The sequence below is a fragment of the Ranitomeya imitator genome, chromosome 4 (genome assembly GCF_032444005.1).
Source record: "Ranitomeya imitator isolate aRanImi1 chromosome 4, aRanImi1.pri, whole genome shotgun sequence".
Taxonomy (NCBI): Eukaryota; Metazoa; Chordata; class Amphibia; order Anura; family Dendrobatidae; genus Ranitomeya; species Ranitomeya imitator.
The window spans coordinates 158,553,793-158,566,237 of record NC_091285.1 but is presented as its reverse complement, the minus strand read 5'-3'; the positions used below and the strand labels follow the sequence as shown (position 1 = coordinate 158,566,237).

General features: G+C 48.0%; 1 long non-coding RNA gene across 1 annotated transcript; it reads right to left on the bottom strand.

Moving 5' to 3' along the window:
- Window positions 1-10,202: 10,202 nt before the first annotated feature.
- Window positions 10,203-10,640, bottom strand: LOC138673993 (uncharacterized). The gene is made up of 3 exons (XR_011320414.1): window positions 10,578-10,640; window positions 10,374-10,460; window positions 10,203-10,255 (listed from the first exon to the last, which is right to left on the bottom strand). It is a non-coding gene; the product is annotated as an uncharacterized lncRNA (long non-coding RNA).
- Between the last annotated feature and the right edge of the window lie 1,805 nt (window positions 10,641-12,445).

Sequence of the window (12,445 nt, the reverse complement as noted above, 5' to 3'; positions counted from 1 at the left end):
AGGGTGTTAAGACTTTTTGTTTCCGGGTTAATAACTTCATTTTTTATTCTCCCCAGGAGGACCGTGCACAAGACAGTACACAGGACTGTGCACAGGATAGCTCGACGACTGAATTTGTGGAGGCTGCACCTGCCAGGACTCAATGGAGGCAAGGTTCAAGGAGACGTAAAGCCACCTCAGACATCTCCCTTGAACTGTTGAGCCTGGCAAAACAGGTGTTAACCAACAATGTCAGCCCTGCGTTGCAGGGTTTTGGACACTATATAGTTGACAAACTGGCCAAAATGGACGACAGACAAAGAACACTAACGGAGCGTCTAATTTTGGAAGCTGTTAACAAGGGCACAGATGGCAATTTGGACGAGCACACTCGTTTGGTCTCTTCCCGGCCAATGCAGCAGACAGAGCCCTCATATTATAATGGTTGGTCACAGTCTCAGACACCAATGCGCCACAATATCCCCGTTTCCCACTTCGGCCAGCCACCCCCTAACTCCTACACGCCAATACCTTCTCACATGGCTTCGCCCATCAGGCACCAAAGTTATCAAACTGAACATTCAGCGTATCACGATTTGTGATTTTATTATTTTTTTTACATTATTTTTTTTTTATTGTCTTGTTAATATAATGTGACGCCCAGGAGACCGGGGTACCCAGCACCGGACCAATGGGGTCTGTCTCTTGAGGGAGATGTCACGGTTGGCTTGACCCGGTGCTGTGGCCTCAGGCAATGCACAGTGTAAGGGGTATCGTGAGGGAACAGGCACTTACTTGATCAGCAACAGGTTCTCCCAGCGGTGATGATCCTGATCCTGGATAGATAGCTATTGTCCAAATGAAAGTCTGAGGCACTGAAACGTTTAACCAGTTTACTTTAACATAAAAGGATTTACAACCGGTCCTGTCACCGGAGTCTGTATGGGAACTCTGAGTTACTTTGACCCTGCCGGGGTCTTCGCCTCTTATTGTACGCAATTTCTGTGTGGCCCTGCTGCTGTATGTGAACTGGCTGCCGGCCCAATCTGTCCCCTCCGGGTCCTGGTTCGACGGGCAACCTGAGTCCTTTTATCGGCTTACCCCCTCCAGGAGTACCGCTGAACTCTGTGTTTGTTGCTGCGTCCGGCCCTAGTGAAGCTGATATCACCTCACGTTTTTCCGGTTGCTGTATTATATATAATGAATACAGCCACGGATCCGGTATCCGTCTTTGCGCCTGTTCTGGGTAGTGATTAATGCTACCTGGTTCTCACAATGTCCATTTTCTCTATCCCTTTTCTCCTCAGGCCGGTGATTTGGGCCTGGAAACCGTCATAGGACTGTTAGAAATTCAGTTGTATGACCTCTCACTTTCAGCTCCTTAGCCCAACTGCCAGTTTTTCTCTCAGACCAGAATGGATCAAGGGGAGTCTCTGGAGCTCCCCCTTCTGGCCGGAGGTGGTAGTGCAGTTTTGCTATCTTAGTACCTGTATTTAGTGTCAGTAACTATTTTTGTGGCAAATACCCCTAGGGGTGCCACATTCCCCCTTAGTTAAGAACAGTACTCCGGGACTGTGGGACGATAACATTTTGAAATAACAATTAATATGTACAGAGTCTTAAAAATGAAAAGTTACAAAAACCACTCAAGGAAACAAAAATAGAGTTCTGTAAAAAGTCACTTCAAATAGCGTCCATTAATACAGTTCTATCCTTGAAGGTACTAGGAAAGGCACTGCACTTTGTGTCCAAGAATTTAGTTCCATTTTTCCAACGGAGTTACCAATATAAAGTCTACAGAAAGTTCAAAAAGAGCAAAAAGCAAAGTTCAAAAAGCAGTCTTTCCGGAGCTTTGATTTAGTGCCTCCGGGCTGATATAAAGTTCAAGAATATGCAATAAGTTCATACAGACAAGTCTCTGTAGGCACTGGGCTTAAACGTTGCAGACTGATAACAATGACTATACTACATTTTCTGTTTAACTATATACGGCATAACATATATACAATTCACATTATGAGCTTTATAGTTGGTAATCTGCATACCAGGCCGGTTATTGACCCTGGGTACTACGCTGTGATCTACGTAATAGTGGTGTCTCTTCATGTGGTGTACTACTGTCTACTGCGGATGCAGTATCTGCCCGCTCTGCTAAAGATAATTCCACGACTATGGAGTTGGCAAGTCCACCGTGAATGGGATCACTCTGATCAGGAATCTGTTCTTCCTGGCCTGGAATCTCCTGTAGTACGGGGTCAGCCTCTTCCTGTCTTGGGACTTCTGGTATTGGGTTCGGTGTTGGGTAAAAGGCCACCATGGGAACCACTACTGCACCATGGTATGTTAGTAGGGTTTTGGGAAAGTCTCCTATACAGGTGTGATACATTTCCTCTTCTTTTTCCTTTACTGGTTGGACCTGCATGGGTTGAATAACTTCTGGTTCTGGCTGGACAACTTCTGTCTCTTTCAATGCTTCCGGACATAATTTAAGATTGTCTCTTGACACTAGTACAGATGACAAGCCCCCGTTTTTGCTAATGAGACACATTTTAGGATTATCCATTCTTGTTGGTAAAACTGTGTAGGGTACGGCTTCCCACTGATTGTCTAGTTTATTGGTTCGACGATTTCTCTTGAGCACTTGGTCACCCGGTCTTAATGGGGTCGCTAGAGCATTCTGGTTGAAAGTTCGCTCTTGTCTTTCTCTAGTTTGCTGAAGGCTTCTTTCCACACTCTCTTGCACTTGGCGATACTGCTTTTGCCGTATGATATCCCAATTGGAGTCTTGGACTTCTGCGTCTGGTTTCAGAATTCCCATTTCTAGATCGATTGGTAATTGGCCGGGTCTTGCACGCATAAGGTAAGCTGGGGTGCAATTGGTGGAGCTCACCGGGACATGATTATACAGATCCACCATGTCAGGCAATTTCTCTGGCCATTGATTCCTTTCTGTCTCAGGTAAAGTCTTTAGTAGGTCTATTACAATATGGTTCATCTTCTCGCATAAGCCGTTTGTTTGTGGATGATAAGCCGTCGTCCGGATCTTTTTGCAACCATACATATTACAGAATTCTCTGAAGATCTCTGATTCAAAGGCTGTACCTTGGTCGGTGAGAACCTGTTCCGGATATCCATGGGGTCTACAAAAGTATGTTTGGAACGCTTTGGCTGCTGTTTTTGCTGTCAGATCTTTTACGGGTACTACTACCAAGAAGCATGAATAATGGTCCACGATTGTCAAGGCATAGACATAGCCAGACCGGCTTGGTGTCAACTTCACATGGTCCATGGCTACAAGTTCAAGTGGTTGTTTGGTGATTATGGGCTGCAGTGGTGCTCTTTGGTTCTTTTGATCGTTTCTTCTGAGGTTACACGGGCCACAATTTCTGCACCACTGTTCGATTGATTTTCTCATCCCGACCCAATAAAATCTTTCTCTTAGAAGTACTTCTAACTTTTTCCAACCGAAGTGACCAGCACCGTTATGGTAAGCTTCGAGGACCATCTTGACATCTTGTTTAGGCACGTTAAATTTGCCAAACCAATTCATGTGTTTTCGGATTGGTGTACCTTCTACAGAGCTTCCCTTGATACAGGAACATTTTGCCTCTCTCTTTCCAGAGTTGATGCGTCTCTTCTGGGGCATCCCCATCGGGATATGCACTTTGCTCAGTCAGCAGTTCCTTCACCAACTTCACAGCCGGATTGCTGTCTTGGGTGTCAGCCCATCTATGGTGTGCTAACGGATTAAAATTCACCTCTTGTTGTTTCTGATAGGTACTTGACTGATGATGTTTTGCCTTGGGATGATGGAAGGCTGGTAATTCAATTTCTTCAAGCTCCCCCGTTTCCTCTTCTACATCTCTCAAGTGTGGCATCCGGGATAGGGCATCGGCATTTCCATTCTTGCGACCTGCTCGATACTTGATTATGAAGTTGTAATTAGATAACCGGGCTATCCATCGCTGTTCTAACGCACCTAATTTGGCTGTGTCCAGGTGGGTCAACGGATTGTTGTCAGTATAGACAATAAATTCTGCAGCGGCCAGATAGTGTTTGAAACGTTCAGTCACAGCCCAAACTACTGCCAGTAGTTCCAATTTGAAGGAGCTGTAATTTTCTGAATTTCTTTCAGTAGGCCGGAGCTTTCTACTTGCAAAGGCGATTACTTTCTCCCGACCTTCTTGCTTTTGTGACAGCACCGCTCCTAGTCCCACATTACTGGCATCGGTGTAGAGAATGAAAGGTTGATGGTAATCTGGGTATGCCAGAACCTCTTCTCCGGTTAGTGCCTTCTTTAGTTGTTCAAAGGAGTCTTCCCTTTCGTCGTTCCACTGAAAAGGAGGGTTTCGGTTTGAAGGTTTCTTCGTCTGCCCTACCAAGGTGTCTTGCAAGGGTGCTGCCAACTTGGTAAATCCTTTTATAAATCTGCGATAGTAACCCACCAATCCCAGGAATTGTCTCACTTCTTTTGCGCTGGTAGGTCTTGGCCAATCCCTTATGGCGCTTATTTTCTCGGGATCTGGTGCTACTCCATCCGAACTCACGATGTGTCCCAGGTACTGTACCTTTGGCTTGAGAAGGTGACATTTGGATGGCTTGACTTTCATGCCATACCTGGATAAGGCTTCGAACACTTCTGCCAGGTCTATTAAGTGTTGTTCGTAAGTCTTTGAGTAGACGATCACATCATCTAGGTACAGGAGGACGGTCTCGAAGTTCTTGTGTCCGAGGCAGCATTCCATCAGCCGCTGGAAGGTACCGAATGCGTTGCAGAGTCCGAACGGCATGCGATTAAATTCACATAGACCCATTGGTGTGGTGAATGCCGTCTTTTCCTTATCTCTCTCAGCCACAGGGACTTGCCAATACCCGCTTGTTAAGTCTAAGGTGGAAAAATAATTAGCAGATTTCAAAGCAGTCAAGGACTCTTCTATCCTAGGCAAGGGGTAGGCGTCTTTATGGGTGATGTTATTAATCCGCCGGTAGTCTACACACATTCTCATGGTTCCGTCCTTCTTTTTGACAATCACTAGAGGGGCCGCCCAGGGGCTACAGCTGTCTCTTATTACCCCGGCCTGTTTCATCTCCCTCAGCATATCTTTTGCACATTGATAGTGAGCAGGCGGTATGGGTCTATATCTTTCTTTTATTGGGGGATGGTCACCGGTGGGGATTGTGTGTTCTACCCCTTCTATCCGTCCGAAGTCCAATGGGTGTTTACTGAAGACTTGTTCATATTCCGTCACTAGCCTATACACCCCTTGTTTTTGATGGGTAGGTGTTGAATTTATGCCCACGTGTAGCTGTTGGCACCAATCCTCCAATTCTCCATCTGAGCCGTTGACTTCCACCTGACAGGTTGGTTCTAAGGGCTCAATGGTTGTGATGGCATTGTTGTCAACAGTAAATAGCTTTGCCACTGTAGCATACCTTGGCAAAGTGACCTCTTCCTCTCCACAGTTCAAAAGTCGTACCGGCACTCGTCCCCGGTGTACCTCGACTACCCCTCGTGCTGTGAGTATAGTGGGCCTGCTGTCGGTGTACACTGGTTCTATTAAGGCTTGATAATCTCGTCCCTTAGTACCAATGGCTGCTCTACACCATACCAGCATTTCTGTTTTTGGTGGGATTACAATAGACGTTGGATCACTTACCCTCACACTGCCGATTTCTCCACCTGCAACTTCTACCTGTTGCCTTAACATCAATACTTTTATTTCCCTCCGGAGAACTCTCTGCTGGTAGGATTGGGCAGTTTCAGCAATTTGCTGTAAGACAGAAATAACTTCGGAAAAGCAGTTCTCTAACACATTCATTCCTATCAATACAGTGGGTTCACAGTTCCACCGGTCAATATCAACAACAATTATACCCTGTTTCTTCAATTCTACTTTACCAATCTTTATGGTCATCTCCCTGAATCCTAGTTTCGGTACCAACTTACCATTACTGGCCCATATATCTAGATCAACATCAGAGGGCCCTTTATCAATATCTGCATCAGCCCAGTACCTCTTATAAAGAATATACGGTATAGATGAAATCTGGGAACCTGTGTCCAGCAAAGCGTTGAGGGGAATTCCGTCCAGCACGATAGGGATAATGGGTCGTCCTCCGATGTACCTGTCGTGCCAGGGTGTTGGGCCTTGAAAGTTCATTCCTGCGAAGCGGCCTGCATTCCCAGGGGATTCCCATTTAAATCACAATCTCGTGCAAAGTGGCCTGGCTGCTGGCAACGGCGGCAAATGGGCTGTCCATCCGGTTGGTAGCGGTCGCGGGGTCGTCCTCTCCATGTCGGGTATCTCCGGGGTCTCATCCATGGAACATCCTCTCTACAGTTTGCCAACTCCATCTTGTGTCCTCTCATCTCCTGCATGGTTTTAGCCATTGAAGCAACAACATCAGCTAAAGAGTCAAGCTTTTGTTGAAGAGCCTCATTAGTACTGGGCCCCAGGGGCTTAGCAATGGCCCCAGACATAGCTGATGTCACTGGCACTCCCTGTTGTTGAGGTGCCTCTGCCATGGGTTGCGCAGGATCCTGATCCCGAGGTGCCTCTGCCAGCTGGAGACGTATAGCGCTCTCCTTTAATTGGGCAAATGTCAATTCAGGGTTCTTAAAAACAAGCATGCTCACATGCCCCCGGTGAGAAGGGGTGTAGAGTCCCTCAATAAATTGATCTCTTAGCAGTTTATCCGCTCCGGTGTTAAAAATGGGTTCAGCCAGTGTAAGTGATTTAAGGGCTTCCTGCAGGTTTAAGGCAAAGTCTCTCACGCCCTCATTAGCTTTTTGTTTGCAATTAAAGAATCGTATTTTAGCTTTGCTGCTGGCCGTGGTTTCAAATGTAGCTTTTAATCCAGCAAATATGCGTTCAACAGTGCCTTTTAGATCAGCTGCCCATGCTGTGACTTCTCGCTTAGCATGGCCACTTAACTGCATCATCAGGAGACTAACACGCTGAACTTCACCCACGGGGAACATGTCAAAATGGGCCAGCATCTTTTCTCTGAAATCGTCAAGGGTATTAGGCTCACCTTCATACATTGGAAGCCACGGGCCACCCGGGGTATATGGCATCAGCACCGGCATGATGGGCACCGCTCCTTGCACCGCTGCGCTACCGGACTCTCTATTGACACTCTGTCTTTCAGCTGCATTAGCGTCGCCGGGTGCTGCGGCGTCTCCGTGCTGCGACATACTGTGCCCCCTTAGTTAATTCGGACCCTTCCGGTCCTCCGCTTCCGTCGGGATAGTGTAGGTTAGTTACGCTGCGCAGCAGGATTGGTTTTTCCCTTGCTCTGACGTCAGAGCGCTCAGCTAGGTGCTGCCCACAATGACACGCCCCCTGCTGCTCCCGCCCGCCACGCGCTCTGTAATGGTGGATTCTGAAGTTTTTCAGTCAGACTGGGGCTCAGGTAATGGCATAGCTCAATTAACAGTCTCGTGCCTAACGGTTATGAGGTGATGGCAGCCATCTTTACTTCATTATAACCAATGGGGAAAAGTCACTTTCAATAGTTTTTAATGGGAAATGGAATTTTCTTTAATAAAGTCAATTTTCAAGATTTTTCATCCAAGTTTTCACAGTTTTGGGCTCCAAACACGGCACACAATACCCGGTATACGGGCTGGCTGGATCCTGTTCGTGACGCCAATTGTGACGCCCAGGAGACCGGGGTACCCAGCACCGGACCAATGGGGTCTGTCTCTTGAGGGAGATGTCACGGTTGGCTTGACCCGGTGCTGTGGCCTCAGGCAATGCACAGTGTAAGGGGTATCGTGAGGGAACAGGCACTTACTTGATCAGCAACAGGTTCTCCCAGCGGTGATGATCCTGATCCTGGATAGATAGCTATTGTCCAAATGAAAGTCTGAGGCACTGAAACGTTTAACCAGTTTACTTTAACATAAAAGGATTTACAACCGGTCCTGTCACCGGAGTCTGTATGGGAACTCTGAGTTACTTTGACCCTGCCGGGGTCTTCGCCTCTTATTGTACGCAATTTCTGTGTGGCCCTGCTGCTGTATGTGAACTGGCTGCCGGCCCAATCTGTCCCCTCCGGGTCCTGGTTCGACGGGCAACCCGAGTCCTTTTATCGGCTTACCCCCTCCAGGAGTACCGCTGAACTCTGTGTTTGTTGCTGCGTCCGGCCCTAGTGAAGCTGATATCACCTCACGTTTTTCCGGTTGCTGTATTATATATAATGAATACAGCCACGGATCCGGTATCCGTCTTTGCGCCTGTTCTGGGTAGTGATTAATGCTACCCGGTTCTCACAATGTCCTTTTTCTCTATCCCTTTTCTCCTCAGGCCGGTGATTTGGGCCTGGAAACCGTCATAGGACTGTTAGAAATTCAGTTGTATGACCTCTCACTTTCAGCTCCTTAGCCCAACTGCCAGTTTTTCTCTCAGACCAGAATGGATCAAGGGGAGTCTCTGGAGCTCCCCCTTCTGGCCGGAGGTGGTAGTGCAGTTTTGCTATCTTAGTACCTGTATTTAGTGTCAGTAACTATTTTTGTGGCAAATACCCCTAGGGGTGCCACAATAATGTGTTTAATAAAACCTTTTCCTTGAAATTCAATCTCGACTGCTTGATTGGTGTGTCTCGATTACAGAGACAAAATGGGTCCACAGCACTGTATGAGGGCAGAAATTCACGTAACAAAGTAATGTACATTTAACAAAAAAAAAAAAAATTGAATCAAAGTTTAACTATATTTTTTTTATTTAACAACATAACATTTAAAAACCGGGAATAGTATTTATTATTGTCCCGCCTCCAACTGTTGGCACATGTCCCTAATCTTCTGCAACTCTCCGATTGCCACATTCTGCTGCTCCTGAATCTGCGCCAGAGTCTCGCACAGCCTTTCAATCCTGGCTTTTAGATCGAGGATTGTCACACTGCCGGCTGCTGTTGTTGAGAAAGCATAAAAACCTAACATTAATACCACAGTATTATCCCGATAGTGGGCTGTGATCACATCCCCATAATAGCGTTTAGGATGAATGAAACATCTGGGGCGGCGGAAGGCTCTGAAACGGCCCTTGCTGTACAGGGTTACATAGAGAGAGGCAGTGAGTGACAATCTTAAAGGGACACTGTCACCTGAATTAGGAGGGAACAATCTTCAGCCATGGAGGCGGGGTTTTGGGGTTTTTGATTCACCCTTTCCTTACCCGCTGGCTGCATGCTGGCTGCAATATTGGATTGAAGTTCATTCTCTGTCCTCCATAGTACACGCATGCGCAAGGCAAGATTGCCTTGTGCAGGCATGTACTACGGAGGACAGAGAATGAACTTCAATCCAATATTGCAGCCAGCATGCAGCCAGAGGGTAAGGAAAGGGTGAATCAAAAACCCCAAAACCCCGCCTCCATGGCTGAAGATTGTTCCCTCCAAATTCAGGTGACAGTGTCCCTTTAAGCGTGTTGGAAAAACTTACGTGGCAAGACCTCGTCTGGGGACATATTCTCCGAAGGAGAGAAGCCCGGAAGAGCATCAGGGGGCCAGTACTGCGCTGACTGGGATGCCTCGTGGTGGCGGCGCTGTGTCTTTGCCTCTTTGAATGGAAAAAAAAGGTGCTGTCAGCATTCATAAATAAATAATCTTTATTTTTATATAGCGGTAACATATTCCGCAGCGCTTAACAGTTTTGCACACATTATCATCGCTGTCCCCGATGGGGCTCACAATCTAGAATCCCTATCAATATGTCTTTGAAATGTGGGAGTAAACCGGAGTGCCCGGAGGAAACCCTCGCAAAAACGGAGAGAACATAAAAACTCTTTGCAGATGTTGTTCGGGGTGTGATTATAACCCAGGACCCCAGCGCTGCAAGGCTGCTGTGCTAACCACTGTGCCACCGTGCTGCCCATGGCAACAATGGCTGCGGGGGGGGGGGGGGGCATACCTGCAACCAAATCAAAATAACATTATTGTGGGAACCTACTAGGGTGTGGTGGCATTGACACGGGGGGCACTTTGGTTTCTGAGTCAGAGTCTGTGTCGAATGCCTCGTGCTGTCGGCGTCGGCGCTGTGTCTTTGCCTCTTTGAAGGACAAAAAAAAGTTCAGCAGATATGGCAACAGGGACTGCGGTGGGGGTGTGTGGAAGAGGGGACCTGCAACCAAATCCAAATCACATTATTGTGGGAACCTACTAGGATCTGGAGGCGTTGACCCAGAGGGCACTGGGACAGTTGACCCGGAGGGCACTGGGACAGCAGATGCGGTGTGTGATGCCTCGTGGCGGCGGCGCTGTGTCTTTGCCTCTGTGAAGAAAAAAAAAAAGGTCTGTCAGCAAATATGGCAACACTGGCTGCGGGGGGGGGGGGGTGGTGAAGAGGGGACCTGCAACCAAATCAAAATCACATTATTGTGGGAACCTACTAGGATCTGGAGGCGTTGACCCGGAGGGCACTGGGACAGCAGAGGCGGTGTGGGATGCCTCGTGGCGGCGGCGATGTCTCTTTGCCTCTGTGAGGGAAAAAAAAAGGTCTGTCAGCAAATATGGCAACACTGGCTGCGGGGGGGGGGGGTTGTGGAAGAGGGGACCTGCAACCAAATCCAAATCACATTATTGTGGGAACCTACTAGGATCTGGAGGCGTTGACCCGGAGGGCACTGGGACAGTTGACCCGGAGGGCACTGGGACAGTTGACCCGGAGGGCACTGGGACAGCAGAGGCGGTGTGGGATGCCTCGTGGTGGCGGCGCTGTCTCTTTGCCTCTGTGAAGGAAAAAAAAAGTTCGGTCAGCAGATAGCTGTGCCACATAGTGCTCTGCACCGTTCATACTGCCCCATAGCTGTGCCACATAGTGCTCTGCACCGTTCATACTGCCCAATAGCTGTGCCACATAGTGCTCTGCAACGTTTATACTGCCCCATAGCTGGGCCACAAAGTGGCTCTGCAACGTTCCAACTGCCACATAGCTGTGCCACATAGTGGCTCTGCAACGTTCTTACTGCCACATAGCTGTGCCACATAGTGGCTCTGCAACGTTCCAACTGCCACATAGCTGTGCCACATAGTGGCTCTGCAACGTTCTTACTGCCACATAGCTGTGCCACATAGTGGCTCTGCAACGTTCTTACTGCCACATAGCTGTGCCACATAGTGGCTCTGCAACGTTCCAACTGCCACATAGCTGTGCCACATATTGGCTCTGCAACGTTCAAACTGCCCCATAGCTGTGCCACATACACACCACATACACACCTAATTAACCCTTTGGCGTGCAATACTTTAGGGTACCTGGGTACTCACCTCTGCGGATCTCGCGGCGAAGCTCCTGCAGGCGCGCTGGGCTTTTGGACTTCAGATCGCCCCATTTTTTAACAATCTGGGCCTTACTGCGAGTTATCCCAAACTGCTTCATGAGGCCCTCAGACACCACACGCACCACTTCATCCTTGTGCTGGTTGCGGTGCAGCACCAGCCCTGTGGTTTCGTACTGCATCCCATCCATAGTGCTAATCAGGAACTTTAGCTCTGGGATGCCCATAGGAGGATCACGTCACCTGGCAGCCATTTTCAGGATGTCAGGGAAGCAAAGCAAGGTAACGCAGGCACGCAGGAACGCTGTAACGTCATCACGCCGTCATATACCACGAGCGCACATTACGTGCCGCTCTGGCGTTATATCTACATCCTTCGAACGGCATTTACTATGTGCGTTCCTTCCGTACCGCTCAGCCGTCACAAATGTGACGCTGTCTATAAACGGCAACGCTATAGCGATGCGGATCGCGCGAGAGAACTGCATAGTTAAGGACCTCCTCTGGGCGTGGTTAGGCGGTGTTTAATAGCGTCTTTTCACCAAAAATGGCTGGAAGACAAAGATCAACACCTCTGGGGTAGACTGAGCTCAGGTTTTTTGTCCATCACATGGATGCCCTGGGTTATGAGTGCCAGGAGAATCGCCCAGCCCACCCGAACCTACACAAGCAGGAGGTGCTGCGTCGCATTGTGGAAATGCTGGATAGGTTTGGCGTCCGCCGCAGTGCGCAGCAGCTGCGGAAGAAATTGGCCGACCTCCGCCACAAAAATCCACACCTTCTGGCTGAGTTGCGTGCGGAGACAAGGCGAGGCAAGTACCAGTATGGGGGAATTGGGCGATGCATGCTTTTAGGAGGAGGTTGGCAACCCTGCGCGCAATTTTTTTTTTTTTTTTTTTTTGGGCTCTAGAATCCCTGTTCTTTGTTTTAAAAACATTGCGTTTCTTTCATTTACAGTGGGGCAAAAAAGTATTTAGTCAGTCAGCAATAGTGCAAGTTCCACCACTTAAAAAGATGAGAGGCGTCTGTAATTTACATCATAGGTAGACCTCAACTATGGGAGACAAACTGAGAAAAAAAAATCCAGAAAATCACATTGTCTGTTTTTTTAACAATTTATTTGCATATTATGGTGGAAAATAAGTATTTGGTCAGAAACAAACAATCAAGATTTCTGGCTCTCA